Source organism: Barbus barbus, assembly GCF_936440315.1.
Source record: "Barbus barbus genome assembly, chromosome: 33".
NCBI classification, from domain to species: Eukaryota; Metazoa; Chordata; class Actinopteri; order Cypriniformes; family Cyprinidae; genus Barbus; species Barbus barbus.
The window spans coordinates 13724908-13739046 of NC_136761.1; the positions used below are offsets into that span (position 1 = coordinate 13724908).

Here is a 14139-nt window from a genome sequence, read left to right on the forward strand (position 1 = left end):
AATTCCATGAGTGAGGAATGGCTGCTAAAATTCTTTCACCAACTCCAACACTGCAAAACACAATTTTATGTTGGTAAAGACAAACAGAAACAGAATGTAGGTCTGTGTAGCTGATCTTTTCTGTGCAGCCAGAGGTGTAGCTGGGAAATAACATTGCAAAATGCATTTCCCAAATGCTGTTGGACTGAACGAGAAAAACTACAGCTAACATTACTGAGCCAAGAACCTCTAACAATGGTGTTGCTTTGTTTTGAATTTGAAAAGCCGACCTTTGCTTTCTGCATTTCTCAAAAACACCTTGCATGTTTAAAGAAAACATGAGCATCAGCACCATCCCAAAAAAAGAAGGAAAACAAATGACAAGTCTCACATCCTGTTCTGATAGTTTAGGCATATACGGTGGGAAAGAACAACTTTCTAATGAAATGCTGACAAACACTGTAATATGTTTAAACTATCAGCTTACAAGCAATCACAAAAACCACTGAACATGAATCCATTTGCACTCCTGTAAACTGTTTTTGGAGGGAATGTTATCCTGCCATACGCTGAAGTCCTGCTGCTCACTCTGGCCAAAAAGCCCCTTTCAAATCACACCCCAAAACGTCTTTGTGCTAAAATGAATGCTTCTCACCCTCCTCTCCCCAAAACCCCGCTTTTTCCTTTTGTATTGTAATATGTACAATTTCATATCTGTATAGTGGGTGAAGATGTGGCCAACTGAAAAGTTTTTTTCCTTAAGACGTATATTTTTAAATAAAAATGTTACAATTTATAAACGTTTTGGTCTAATATGCTCTTTAGGTCTTACTTTCCTTCCTTTTAAATATCGTCTACACAAAGGATTGCAGAAACTCTATCATATATCAAACGTGCTGAATACAGAGATGGCTGAAAGGCTTTTAAAGGATGGTACACTCAGGGTATTTGGTCTGGGCTTCAGGCAAGGTGCCCTTCTGAAGTAAATGGCTTCTGATATCATTAACATTATCATAACCCAGCACTCACCTGCCCTTCTAAACCGAGATAACAGCCTGCCTGAATGACTGGCATCAAAACACAACAGCATGACCGAGATTCCACTCTAGCCCACGGCAGTGTTCAAATCAGCTTAAAAATGCTATTATAAACACAAAATGATTGACATTGGTTCAAAATGATCATCTAGCCCACTGGTTCTTGATTTAGATCTGATCTAATAGGTGGTAGCTTGGTGGATGGTGGTAGAAAAGCAGCACAAAAGTAGGAGAATTACATGTGACCATTACTTCTCTTACGTGAAGTGTTGCATGTATATATATCCGTCTGGACAGGTTTTTCCTTCTCCATTCCTCTGAGGTTTTTTGGTGAGCAGAGAACGTAAAATGGTGCTGATGCATGACACCACCAGTGGGAAATTACTGAGGTCTCAGACGCTCTACAAATACACTTCCAAAAATAAAATGAAAAGGCAAGTTAGTCACTCTGAACCCACATAACTGATTTTCATCCAAAACTGTATTATTCTGAGAAAATAATTCTGTAAAATCTGAGTTTTGGCCAGGAAGAGAAAGAAAATATTAAATATTATAAAATATTAAATAAAATGCAGGTATATTATAAAGCCTAGCGTGAACCCAGTGATTTACAGAGGCAGCTGCAGCCTCTGTGGAGGTTTCAAAAGTGTGAGGGTGGCAGCAAGCATATGCCACAACAGCTACCCGCCGGCGTTACATACTGTGCACTGCACAAGTACTGCAGGGCAAGCTGAAAAAAAAAAAAATTTCCAGTGCAGAATGAAGGGGACCAAAAACAAATAATACCCGACTGTTACTGTATGCCTAACCTTGGGAGTCCAATACATCCGACACAGTGAACATCAGCTTTTATGTAGCCATTTTGAATGCTTTTTCTATAAATACATTCATATATCCAGACACCTGAACAACACCGATATTGTGTGTGTCATCCGTGTTTGCTGCCTCACAGTTTAAAAATGTTATATCTTTTGTAAATCTCAAGGCCATGTAACCCAGACGATAGAATTGATTTTAATGATTTTACTGCAGGCATAAGCCAAGCGATAGGTCGACTCCCTCCGGGCAGTTGTTGACCACTGGTTCACTGATGCTGTGCCTATAGGCATTTTCTACAGAGAAAAAGGAAAGTTGTTAGGGAGTGGGGGGAGGCAGCATGGCTGAAGCTGAACATGATTTATAAAGGACAGCCATTTCTTGGCCAGACAGTGTGTGTAAGAGAAAAGGCTTTGTGACTACAGAGGTTTCAGATGCAGCGGCTTTCTAAAGGCTTTTCACTCACTGGGAAAGGAAGCTATTAACTCCAAAGGTCACTTTTTAATTTGGTTGCGGCCCTACATGGCAGAGGTCTGTCCCCGTCTGAGGAAATGAAAACAAGTGATTTAACTCGAGATTTAAGTACACTAAGATGAACGTAAGAAAGTGAGAGGATATCGTGCGTCTCAATTTTGTGTTGGAACTGTACACCGTGTTACTAATTACGAAGGCTCGTTTAAACCCTGCAGAAAGTCACTGAACACACACAAAAGAAAAGGCAACTCTGAGACCAGATGAAAACAGGCTAATACTTTGATTTGTTATTGTACCACAGCAGTCGCTCCAAACATTAATTTGGTCCCTCTGTTTTTAGGTCTACGAAAAAGGGTCTTTTTCTCTCTGCATCATTTCCTTAGAGCTCAGTGCTCTCAGGGACCACAGAGGATGAATGGACACCTCTCTTCAAAACAAGACTCTCAAAATGAACTATTAAAGCAAAGGGCCGAAGCTCCATTAGCCACCAAGGGTAGTCATCCCTCATCCACTCCCTGATCAAAGCGGTAAACAAAAAGGATGTGATAGCAAGAGGCGCAATGTGGCTCAATGAACAAGCTACAGGAAAATAAAAGCATTTTTTCATCAGATTCAGCTGAAGTGCTTTTGCCCTTGGACGTTAAGATGATACCAAATGTTGTAGTGCTAATTACTAGCTGTGCATGTTAAGCGCACAACCTCTATTCTGCAAAGGCAAAAAAATAAATAAATCACATGTACACTTATTTTTTAGCTGCCACTTTTTTGCACATCTAGTCATATATGTAATCATACTGTGATGTTATATTAGCTGATTCCTTGGTTTATATATTTAAAAAAGGATCTAGGAATGTGTGTGTATTAGAAATGAATGACTTTTAAATATTACGTTTAGTGCTGTAGTTTATGGTAATACAATGATGCAATGCATGGCAACAAATGCAACAAAAGATAACTAGGTTTGAGTTTAACTAGCATTTAAATGTACATAAAAAGCACCCAAAAGAAAAAAGAACCAGCCATCACATTTGATTTCTACATTGTTAATGATGATGACCGTCACTAGATGTGGACACGCAGGATTTAAAATGACAAAACGCTCCTTTTATCTCTCACATGGTTGCCAAGGAAACAGTGTTCAGCCAAACCGAATTCGTGTTCATTACCATCTATGGTGCGACGAACAAAGACATTCATTATCCTTGTTCTGACCAGAAGTAACTTTATGCAGCCCTATTCATGAGAATGTCTGACACATCTAAGAATCAGAGGGAAGTAATACCAGATATCAAGGTGCACACAGAGCTAATGCAATGAGTCAGGGCTAATCCACAGCAGCAGGTTAAGAAAAGGACCCTAATAACACTGACATACCTGTTCTTTGACTTGTCAATAGAAGTGACCTTCATGTTACAAGGCTGGTAAAAAAAAGGCACTTTCGCTCCGCGTAGTTCTAGGAACTAGCCAACAAGTTTTCCATGTTCGTTGAGTAAATATTTTTGCAATGCTTTTTAAAAATACCAGGTAGCCAGTGTTTCGTATGCGTTTGACCTATCAGTGTACACTACATCACTGGTAGTTCCAATAGAACTCTAAGTAGGAGCTAATTTAGTTCTCCCAAGAACTAAATACGTTCCTAGTTCCTGCGGTGCAAACATGCCAGAAACTGGGAACTTCCACCAATAGTTCTAAGAACTATGAAAAGGTTCCTCCTGTGTGCAAAAGCACCTAAAAGCAGTCACGCAACCCAATAGAGAAGCATTTTCTTGCCTAAAATACCATAAGAAATAGTCAACTGAACATGAGTGGAGCTGCAACTGGCATTCTGACGCAGCACAGAGAAAGCCTGCCACCGCCACCCATTAGGTCTTCATAATCAACTATGATGCAAACGTGCTATAATTACTCCTATCTGGATTCCTTCACGATTGCCCATTATTTCCCAGTGTCACAGGTGAAACATCTGCATCACACTCATCATTGACTCGCTGAAAACAGTCAAGAGACCATGTGCACAATTTAAGGAAATCCAATTACTGCCTTGAACCTCTTGAAGAGGAGCTCTTGAAAAATCAATCAGTTATATCTAAAGGCAAATTACATTGAGATCTTAGAGTTAAGACCAGCCAGATGCTGTGACTATAGCCCATTTCTCCCAGTACCACTCCATCTCTATTTGATCAAAAACAAACCTTTTCAACCAGGCCAGAAGCAATAAAGCAACCATTTGAAGGCAATGCTACTGGGAAACTCAACCTACAGGGTTCAAGGACTCAAGAGCTGCGTATGTTTGAAACATTATGAGTTTCCAATTAATCTTGAAAACACTTACCAGGGAGGACGCATCAATCTGGATTCTCATCAGCAGAAACCTTTATAATATTTACTGCTTTCCACATTTTAAAGTTGCTCCTCTTCAGAACCCAAAAACACATCTTGGACCAGATCAGTCATAATCACATAACAAGGAGATACAAGTGGAGGGAACTGCCAAAACCTTGTCTTGAGTCCAGCCAAACTAGTTTCTTATTCAGTCGTCATATTTGGTTTAGTGTAAGATTTTTAAAAACAATTCTAAGTGTAACTACATTAAATAAAAAAACAAAATTTAATCCCATGCATAAAAAGGTAAATTTGCTCATCTAATCTGTGTTTATTTTGTTGACAAAAATACAAATGAAGACGTTTGTTACCTTTTTTTTAGTGTCAACTTTAACGAAGATGAGAAAAATTAGCAAGCAATTTTAATTAAACAATTAAATTGACGAAAAATACCACAAAATGGTTTTGAAGTAATCTAGATGAGAGTATTGTTGTTTCAAATAATGAAAACAATACATGGCAAGTTTAAATTAATATAAAATGCTTGAATATTTTAATGGAAACTAAAATTTTGTTCAGTCGACTAAAACTACATACCATTTTAGAGTAAAAGTGATTTTACTTTATGGATATGAAGTTAATGAATAAATTTAAGTGATTTTTGTCAGAAAAAACTTACTACAGAACTAATACCAACTAACATTAAAATGCCTTGTTAACTTCCCCTTTCGATTCAACTGAATAAACTTCAGCACAGCAGTTTATTTAGAGACATGACTTTTCCAACAGTGACATGTCACTAGAAACAGCTTGGTACATTATCTATACGAGGGTGACCTTTTCATTTCATACGCCTACCTGTCGCAGGCAAGGAACAACTGTGTGGCTGCTGAAAAGTCACAGGTCTTATGAAGACACCTGCACCGTGCACCAGAGGAGGTGCATGATAGCCATTCCTCAGTTTTCTAGGGAGAGGTCTGCGAAACTGGACAGCATGTAGTTACAAAGCCCCGGCTCATGATTGAGGGGCAGAGAATGGGGCATGTCAAGCTTTGCGGCGTTCATCTGTCTTCACAGAGCAATCAGTTGTGGCATCCAGTCGCTGGTGACAAATCGTACAGAGCGGTTAATAAACATGGCACGCTATCTGTCTTCATACTGTCAACTTTAGGCTGAAGCCTGCCGTGAGGCCGATTCCAAGGTGGGTTATTGAACCTTGAGGGTTTGAAACCAATGCTCTTGTTCACGGTGGGGATCTTTTCTCGTCCTTCGCACTGTCTGCTCTGATGATCTATAAAAATGAAAAAGCGGTGTCACCAGCAAAAGGTGACAAGATCTTTTGATTTATTAAGAACGTTCAACACAAATTTATGCAACCGTCCATGCGCCCTAATTACCTGGGGAATGATCCTTGGCCACTTTGAATACAAGCCCATACGTCAACCTACCAGAGCATATCTTTGACACAGTGGCACCTTTGCAAGATATTTTAGTATATCCCAGGCGACGATGAGAGAAGACATGAGCACGACTTAATGCTTCAATCATTATTAAATCTTACAGATAGAAAGTTCTGCTGTGCAAGGTGAAATCTAATTCCTTAAATGTTCACCTCCTGCCTTTTCAATTTTTTATTCATTAATATTCATGCTATGACTACTCCTTAGAGCCCATTCTGACCAAAAGAAAAGACAAATCCCGAAAGCCTAACATCTCTCCATAGATTCAAGGAAAAAACACCACACTGAAACAATTTAACGAAGCAAGAATCTATTTTCGGTGACAAGAAAATGCAAATTTGTTGACATTTTAATAAAGCTTGGCATGCACTAACCATACAACAATATTCGGGTGCACTGCCTGGCGCTGTTCATTTCCAAGCTCATTTCAGAAAGACCACTTCAATGATACTATAAAACTCTGTTAACACAGACCTTGTGCTGAACCCAATATAAAATGGTCACCCTTGAAAACAAGCAACACATCACGATACGTCTGAAACATTCAAAACGCACGAGGACCAGCACGGGCTATTAACTTTTAATATTCCATTTGCAAAACAATCCTACAAAGTCAACGGCTTCAATTGTCTCAAAGCAAACAGCTTACAAGACTTTTTATCTGAACGCCAAGAACAAAGAGCTTGAGCATGCATCTATATAACACATGAGCTAAATGGACATGTAACAGCACTCTGAGAAACAATGCAATCTTAAGGAAGACTGTAAAAAGTGCCAGTGTGACAGGAATCAAACCAGTGGGACCATTAAATAACCATTTCTCTTTGGATCTTGACAATATATCAGGAGAAAATGTATTTTTCTATATTACCTATGAGGCCAATGATGCCCTTGACACTCACAACAGCAAAATCCTAAGCCTCTTCTGAGGGTAACTCAGTCAGAAATGCTACATCACCAAAGTGAATGTGGGCAAATGCCATTATCCATGAAAGCAGTATTTAATAGCCACTAGTCTGAATCCTTCTGCCCTTGGAAAAATATAAAATAATTCCATTCTGTGATGGATTTGCAAGGAAAAGTGCTGGGACACCTCTCTAACATTGTTTTCCAAAAAGAGACAGTTATCTAGTCCTAACAAATGCTCACTAGATCAAAACTAAACCAAAAGATCCACGCTAGCTTTTGAAGCTTGAGCAAGCCATTGATTTCTGTTTTTGAACCATTCAAAAGGCTTGCTGTCTGCGCGCATTTCATAAACAGCTTTGTATTACATGGCAAGATTTGGTAAAATGAACAACAGAAAAACAAACAAGCATTTGGGTAGATCTTTTCTCTTTTTCTCTGAACTGCTTCCAACTTAAAGAAAGAAAAACACATCAATAAGGATATAAAATGATACATAAGTACATAGGAAAAGTGCTTGCAAAGAATAATTACAAATGAGTTCAACAAAGCCAAGCATTTAAACTAATAGATAAATCACCCTGGTTTATGGGGCTTGGCGGTTTTTTGAAATCATGTAGCACCATTTGTGTTTAGGTCAAACTAATTGAAATATTTGTTTTGGGGGGTTCAGAGGCAATTAATCTTGGCCTAACCTCATTTATCTGCTGGAAAACCATTTATTCGGCTCCTCTGGATATTTATTAAATGCAATTACAAGACATTTCAGGAAGTGTGTAATGCAAATTCCCAGGACCACCTCTCCTAGATTAAAACTCTAAATGTTGGTCTAAATGTGGCTTTAAACAGTGAACCGCAACTGCAGTCCCTAGTGGAGCAGAAAACCATTTCAAATACTTCTAAAGCAACTACGTCTTTGTGCTTGAGGAGCACTCAATGATTCATCCTGTTTCTCCAGAAGGAGACAATGCATTAAACACGCTCACTTGCATTTAAAGTAACTCTTTTCGCTCTCTTTCCCCAAGCATTGTTAGGCTAGCATACATAATTAGGATTTTTACTATCATTTAAATGTACAAAATCACAACGCATTTGATGGACAAAGAAACTGTGCATTTTTTTTTTTTCAATCTGCAGAGTAAATAAGTAACTCAAGGTTACAGTCATGTTAACACACAATCACCCTTAAGCAGGAGACAGTCATTTAATCTTCATTCGGAAAGAACAAAGGGATGAATTTAATTCATGAATTTAAATATCTTAGTGTAATTCAAACAATGGGTTGAAGGAACTGTCTACACCTTGGAAGCGGCCAATGTCATAACACCTTGAGATCTACACTGGATGCAGCATATCACCATAAAGAATGAAGTCAGTTCACATTTTTATTTTTAACAAACCTACTTCAAGTTTTTAAAAAAGTAAAATAACTTCCCTCTTCTCAGGGTGGAATAGTATCTTGACAAGGTCAGAATCATGGACGTGTGTGGGGACGTGGCCCTGTTCCCAACGATGGTTCAAATAAATTCAGTACATACATACCAAATCACTGATCACATTCACCTTGCAGACTATGCAGCATGTCTTCCCCTCAACAAGTGATTTGTTCCTTTCAAATAGGGCTTATGATTAACTGTCTGGAAAAGTACATCTGACAAGAAAGGCGACTGCAACAGTGAGATGCACTTACTGAGCAAAAGGCAAATTATGGCCAGTGTGAATGTACAACAAAATTTGCCAGACGGAAAATCAGTTTATATACTTGAGGAAAACTGGATTAAAAATGTTATTTCGGAGGACACAGTGAGATATTAGGATGATGTTGATTACCAAAAACACTGCATATGCAGACACCCATTATTAGTTTGTTGGGCCACGAGAGTAAAGTCACAACCTGGGGGGTTTAGTTCTGTGTCTTTAAAATGCCAAATTCACAGCACACATAAACAGCGCCTCTGCTTCAGAAAGCACTGACGCATAATTTGTCAAACTGATTATGCAAACAAACACATTCACAGAAAACAGAAGTTGAATTACACAAAATTAGTTACATTTAACACCCGATCAATAAAAAGTCGTGCTGTCAATCGATTAAAAAAAAAATGTATCGCGTTAATCACAGTCCTGGACTGTGATTAATCGCAAATTTGAAATACTAGAATTTACCTGTAAATGTGTTGAAATAAAGGAATGCATGACAAACTAGCTTAAGGAAACATAACCTCTCACATCTCCGCTAGGTATTAGACTTATTATTCTTGTTTTAATTCAGCCATTATCAGCCTTTATACTGGAAATAAAATGTTTACCAAGCTTCAATCCCAGTACACATTTACCCAACTATTATCAAAAGTATTTCTAAATAAATACAAAACAAAACATTTTCTTGCGACCTTACATGAAGTATTATGATCAAAGGCATTATGAAGAAGAATTGGACATGTTCCGCAGGTGCATTAGAGCTAACAGTAGCATCATGCTACATAAAACAATTTATGAGATTAATAGTACACTTTTACTCAGAACTCACTTTAAACCACCAGAGTGTTTGTAATAACTTCCTTTTGCGATCACGTGTACACTTTGGGCGGCCGCAGTACATTATAAAATTAGCCCAAAAAACTGCAACCCACAGCTCTGTAATTTTTCCCACGACTGTATTTTAAAAATAGCCCAATTGTGCGGGGAAACCGCAACCCTGGCAACACTGGTTCGTTGTACCCTTATCATGTGTGTGTATACATCTCTCGTGCACTCTCTCTCAGACACTCGCTCTCTCTCTCCGCGTTTGCTTCACTTTTGTCGATCCTTGCATCATAATGTGCATACTATCCACCCTATCTGCCCTAAATAGTATTAGAAATTACTAATATCACATAGAATTTAGGATGGATAGTGCACACACTGGGACTTTCCTTCCATGCTGACGGCAAAAAGTTGGGGTCAAACCTTATCAAACTATTAATTTGCGTTAAAAAAAATATTAACACGTGATTAATTAAAAATTTTAACATGCGTTAACACGTTAACGTTGCCAGCCCTAATAAAAAGTAGTCATCACTCACATATATTTTTTGTCAAACAGGACCTAATTTCAGCATTAAAGTGCAAATCACTATTCTATATAGGAAATATATACTGTTAAGGATTTTTAGGAATTATCTGTAGCCACGTCTATATTATCGGCTATCAGTAACTGCTAGAATTTCATATTCATCAAGGTTTGCTAAAAATTACATTTAACAGTGTTTTTAAATTTTTTGTGCTTTTAAAGGTTTACAATACCTTTTCGGTCATCAAATTCTCACTCCAATGTATATTCAATATCAACACATTAAATTACATTGGCTGATAACCAACATACCAAAGCTTTAAGACACAAATTGCTTTAGAGACATTTCTTCCATTCTGTTGCACAGAATGGCTAGCTATTTTCAAGCGAGTATAAGAATCTTATTACACAGGCTTTCAGTTAAGACCGTTTTAGTTAAGACTATTCTACTAGTCGTTTAAGCAACCCACCAATGAGATGCTTTTGAAAAATCTTAACATCCCCATTTACTAGCTAACTGAATAGGCGTTGTTTAATAGTCCTCCTGACCATATTACATTTTGCAGGACGACTGGAATGTTTTATTGATCAATCAGCACCTAGGACAGGAACTATTCGCTGTACAACTCCCCGCACAAAGCCACTGCTGATTTGCTACACACGCTTCTGCCAGGTATTTGTCTGGACTCCCCACTGTAGTACAGCACTCAACTAAAGGATGTATCCCTTCAATTGAACAGAAGCTGGAGTAAATTAGGGACATCGTGATTCAACAGAGCATAATCAATTGTGTACAAGAACAGGATGGCGACATTTTTCCAATCACTGACAGCAGATGAAAATAACCATCACTCCAAGCTATCACTCCTAGTTTCAGAAGTCTATAGAGCTCACTCAAGTGTTCTCTATACCAGGATGAAAAAAAAAATTACACGGAGAGAAAGAGGATGGAGAGTAAAGCACCCCTTTATTGCATGTTATGATACAATCTGCCAGGCTCTACGACTTTGGAGTTGGAACAAAATGTCAGTGGACATTTCATTATGAGAGGGGGAAAAATAAAAAGAGGCTGTCAAGAGTTCACGGTGTGGACTGCAGCTCATCCAAACTGCATTAGAAAAGACAGGGGGGGTATTACTTAATTAGTAATACTACTAATTAATAGGTAGTAATTACTACCTATTAATTTCAACAATTTACTAATACATTATGCTCAGAAATTGTATCTGTTAACATCAGTCAATGCATTGTGAACTAACGTGAATAAATTTAATACATTTACAAATCATTAATAAAAGCTGTAAAGAAATATTGTGTCATGTTAGGTAATTGTGTCAGTTAAACCTAAAGTAATGTTAAATTAAAGGCTGTTTACACCAAAGACAATAACTATATTAAAACATAGTTATTGTTAATCTAATTCTATAAGAATAAAGAGGTCCACACCACAACTATATGAACAGACAATCGATTTTGTCCCATCTTTAAAGAGCTGTTACATTTAAAGCAGCAAACAACATTTAAACAACGCTTATAAACAGAACAATTTATTTATAATTATCTTTATAGTCATCATTAAGACCGTTTAGTATTTGTGGTGTGGCACAGTGCTATCTTTTGGAACAGAAAAAGATATGACAAAATGTATGTCCACGCATGACAAAACAAAGCTGTTAAATACATATGCAACAAGGACAAATGACAAGGCACAGCAGAGGTCACTTAGCATCCTGAAAAGGGTGAAATGGCACCGCAATAACCTTCAACACAGATCTGGGCTATCGTTTAAATGCTCTACAACACATCTAAGACTTCAACGGGCCTTAATAGAAACTGTCAGTCACAGAGTGATGCCACAGCTCTGCAGCAGCCGACAGCAGTGGTCTAAGACCCATGAGGATAAGAGCGATGAATGAAAATAATGGAATCATCAGTGGTTTGTGCTCTGTCTCTCTCACACACACACGCATCTCCAACATGGAACAGGCAAAGAGTGTGGCATAAATCCTCTAAGTGCCACGCCTCCATACCTCAAACACGCATTTGATCTACTCGTATTTAAATTTTAAGAGGTCAGGTCAAGACTTGCCCAGCAGTTAAATCGCACACAGCAACGTAAATTACTGTACTAAGTGGTAAATGCTTTTGAGGAAACAAACCACACACAAATAAATTTACCAGTTGTCTTTTTTTTTTTTTTTTACCTTTTATGGTGTTCTAAGGTTTGGTATTTGGATGGGATATGAAGTGGGCACAATCTTCTAAACTGTGAATAATAAGGTCTACTGTTTAAAAGTCTTTGGCAAAAGTGATCAATTTAGAAAGGATTATTAAGTCCTTTTTGCCATCATATTTACAGCAGTTGGAGGAAAGTGCTTTTAACATTTACAGCCAAACACCCTGACCGCACAAAACAAAACAAAAAAAAAAAAAACAAACGACAAGCACTAAAAGCCATTTGACACAAAATATATTTTGAAGATCGTTGGGGTCCAAATAACTCTGGACCACACCGATTTTCATTGTATGGATTAAAAATATTCAAAATCTCTCATGTTTCACAAACAAAAGTCAGTCATTTAGGTTTGGAGTGACATGAGGGTGACTAAATGACAATTTTCCTTTGTGTCAACTGTCCCTTTAAGCAAAAGAATAAAATTGAGTGCTGCAAGCTTCCTCTGAAATGGACAAACTGTCTTACTTTATGCAATTCAATCTGCTTTAGCAAAAAAGTACCTCATCCATCTCTCTGAAAAGCCACGGATGTGATTTTTAACAGCTAAATGATCAAGGACCAGGTATGGGGGAAACCATCTGACAGCCCATGTGTGACAGATTTGCGTTTTTATGTAGAGCTGTAAATTTAGCAAAAGCCTCAGGGACAGTAATGCGCTCTCTTGATGCACTGCATGTGGTTTGATTCAATTTAATTACGCATTCAGATGAGGTTAAAATGGAAGAGACAGTCAGTTTTGAGTTTTTGCAAACTGAAGTAAATGAGAAAATATGCAATGAAAGTGACCTAGCTTTTCAAATATTTTTAAAGAAGCTGCAGGAACTCTTGACTCCATCTTAATTAACTTTAGTAAATATTAGGGAAAACCAGAGGCCAACAGGTTAGCAGGGACTCATTAAGACTCTGCTTTAACAAGCAGGTGTCCCTACACTGAATTTCCAAAAGAAGAAAATTGCTGCAGAAAAGGTCAAATGGTAATGATCTGTTCTTACTGTTCAAATGTTATCGCTATTTATGAAAAAGGAAATTTATTCCAGGCTGGAAAGATTAAAATATTTTCAAAAAGCACACTGTTAGGTGAAAGAACAAAAAGAGGAACGATAGAAACAGGGCTCAGTTTGGGTTAAGAGATTTCTTTAAAAAAAAAAAAACAGAAGGGAGTTGTCATGAAACGAGACCAGGTGTCAATCTTGCCGAATGCCCATGGCAAAGAGAAAAACGTGAGGAAGAGAACAGACGGAGAGAGAGGTGTGGGTGTGTGTGGGTCTCCTGTTCCATCTCCCCTCCATAAGGCCTTGAAGAGTACGCATGTCTTTTCACAGATTCTTCAGATGTTCGCCTTCAAGTTTAAGAATTTAAATGTCAAAAGCTTGGCATGTCAAACCTTATTACTGCCAGCTCGACTTGTGTACAATCACCTCTGCAACAAGAGTCTGGGGGGTCTGAAATGTATTAATAAAATGCAGCAGAAAAGCTCAGGACAGACACATCATGTGAAGTAGTCAAGAGAGGGTGGAATAATTAAATACGTGCTTGAACCCCAGCACTCAAAACCAGGAGCTCGTGCTCGGCAAAGTGAAGAGGCTTGTTTGTTTAGCAGTGCTCTGCATTGTTAATCATCTGGCTAATCAGTCTGGGCTGGACTTTTAAGTCGAAACCAGATTGACTGGCTAAGTTCGGGGTTACAGCACAAACCGGGCATGCGGTTTAAGGTCCTGCGTAACAATTACACATCTTATCCTGGCTAACAAAGGGTTGATCAATCTCTGTGCTAATCGGCAATTAATTACAATCTATTTTTGAACAGCCCGAAAACAGTTTTTGAAAACCTAAGCCAAAAACGGGATGCGGCAGTCC

The 14139-nt window shown here is 38.1% G+C and overlaps 1 protein-coding gene across 1 annotated transcript in view; it reads right to left on the reverse strand.

The window, feature by feature from the left end:
* Positions 1–14139, reverse strand: part of LOC306853183 (catenin alpha-1) — a 103147-nt gene that overhangs the window by 58568 nt on the left and 30440 nt on the right. The gene's annotated exons all lie outside the window — the stretch shown is intronic.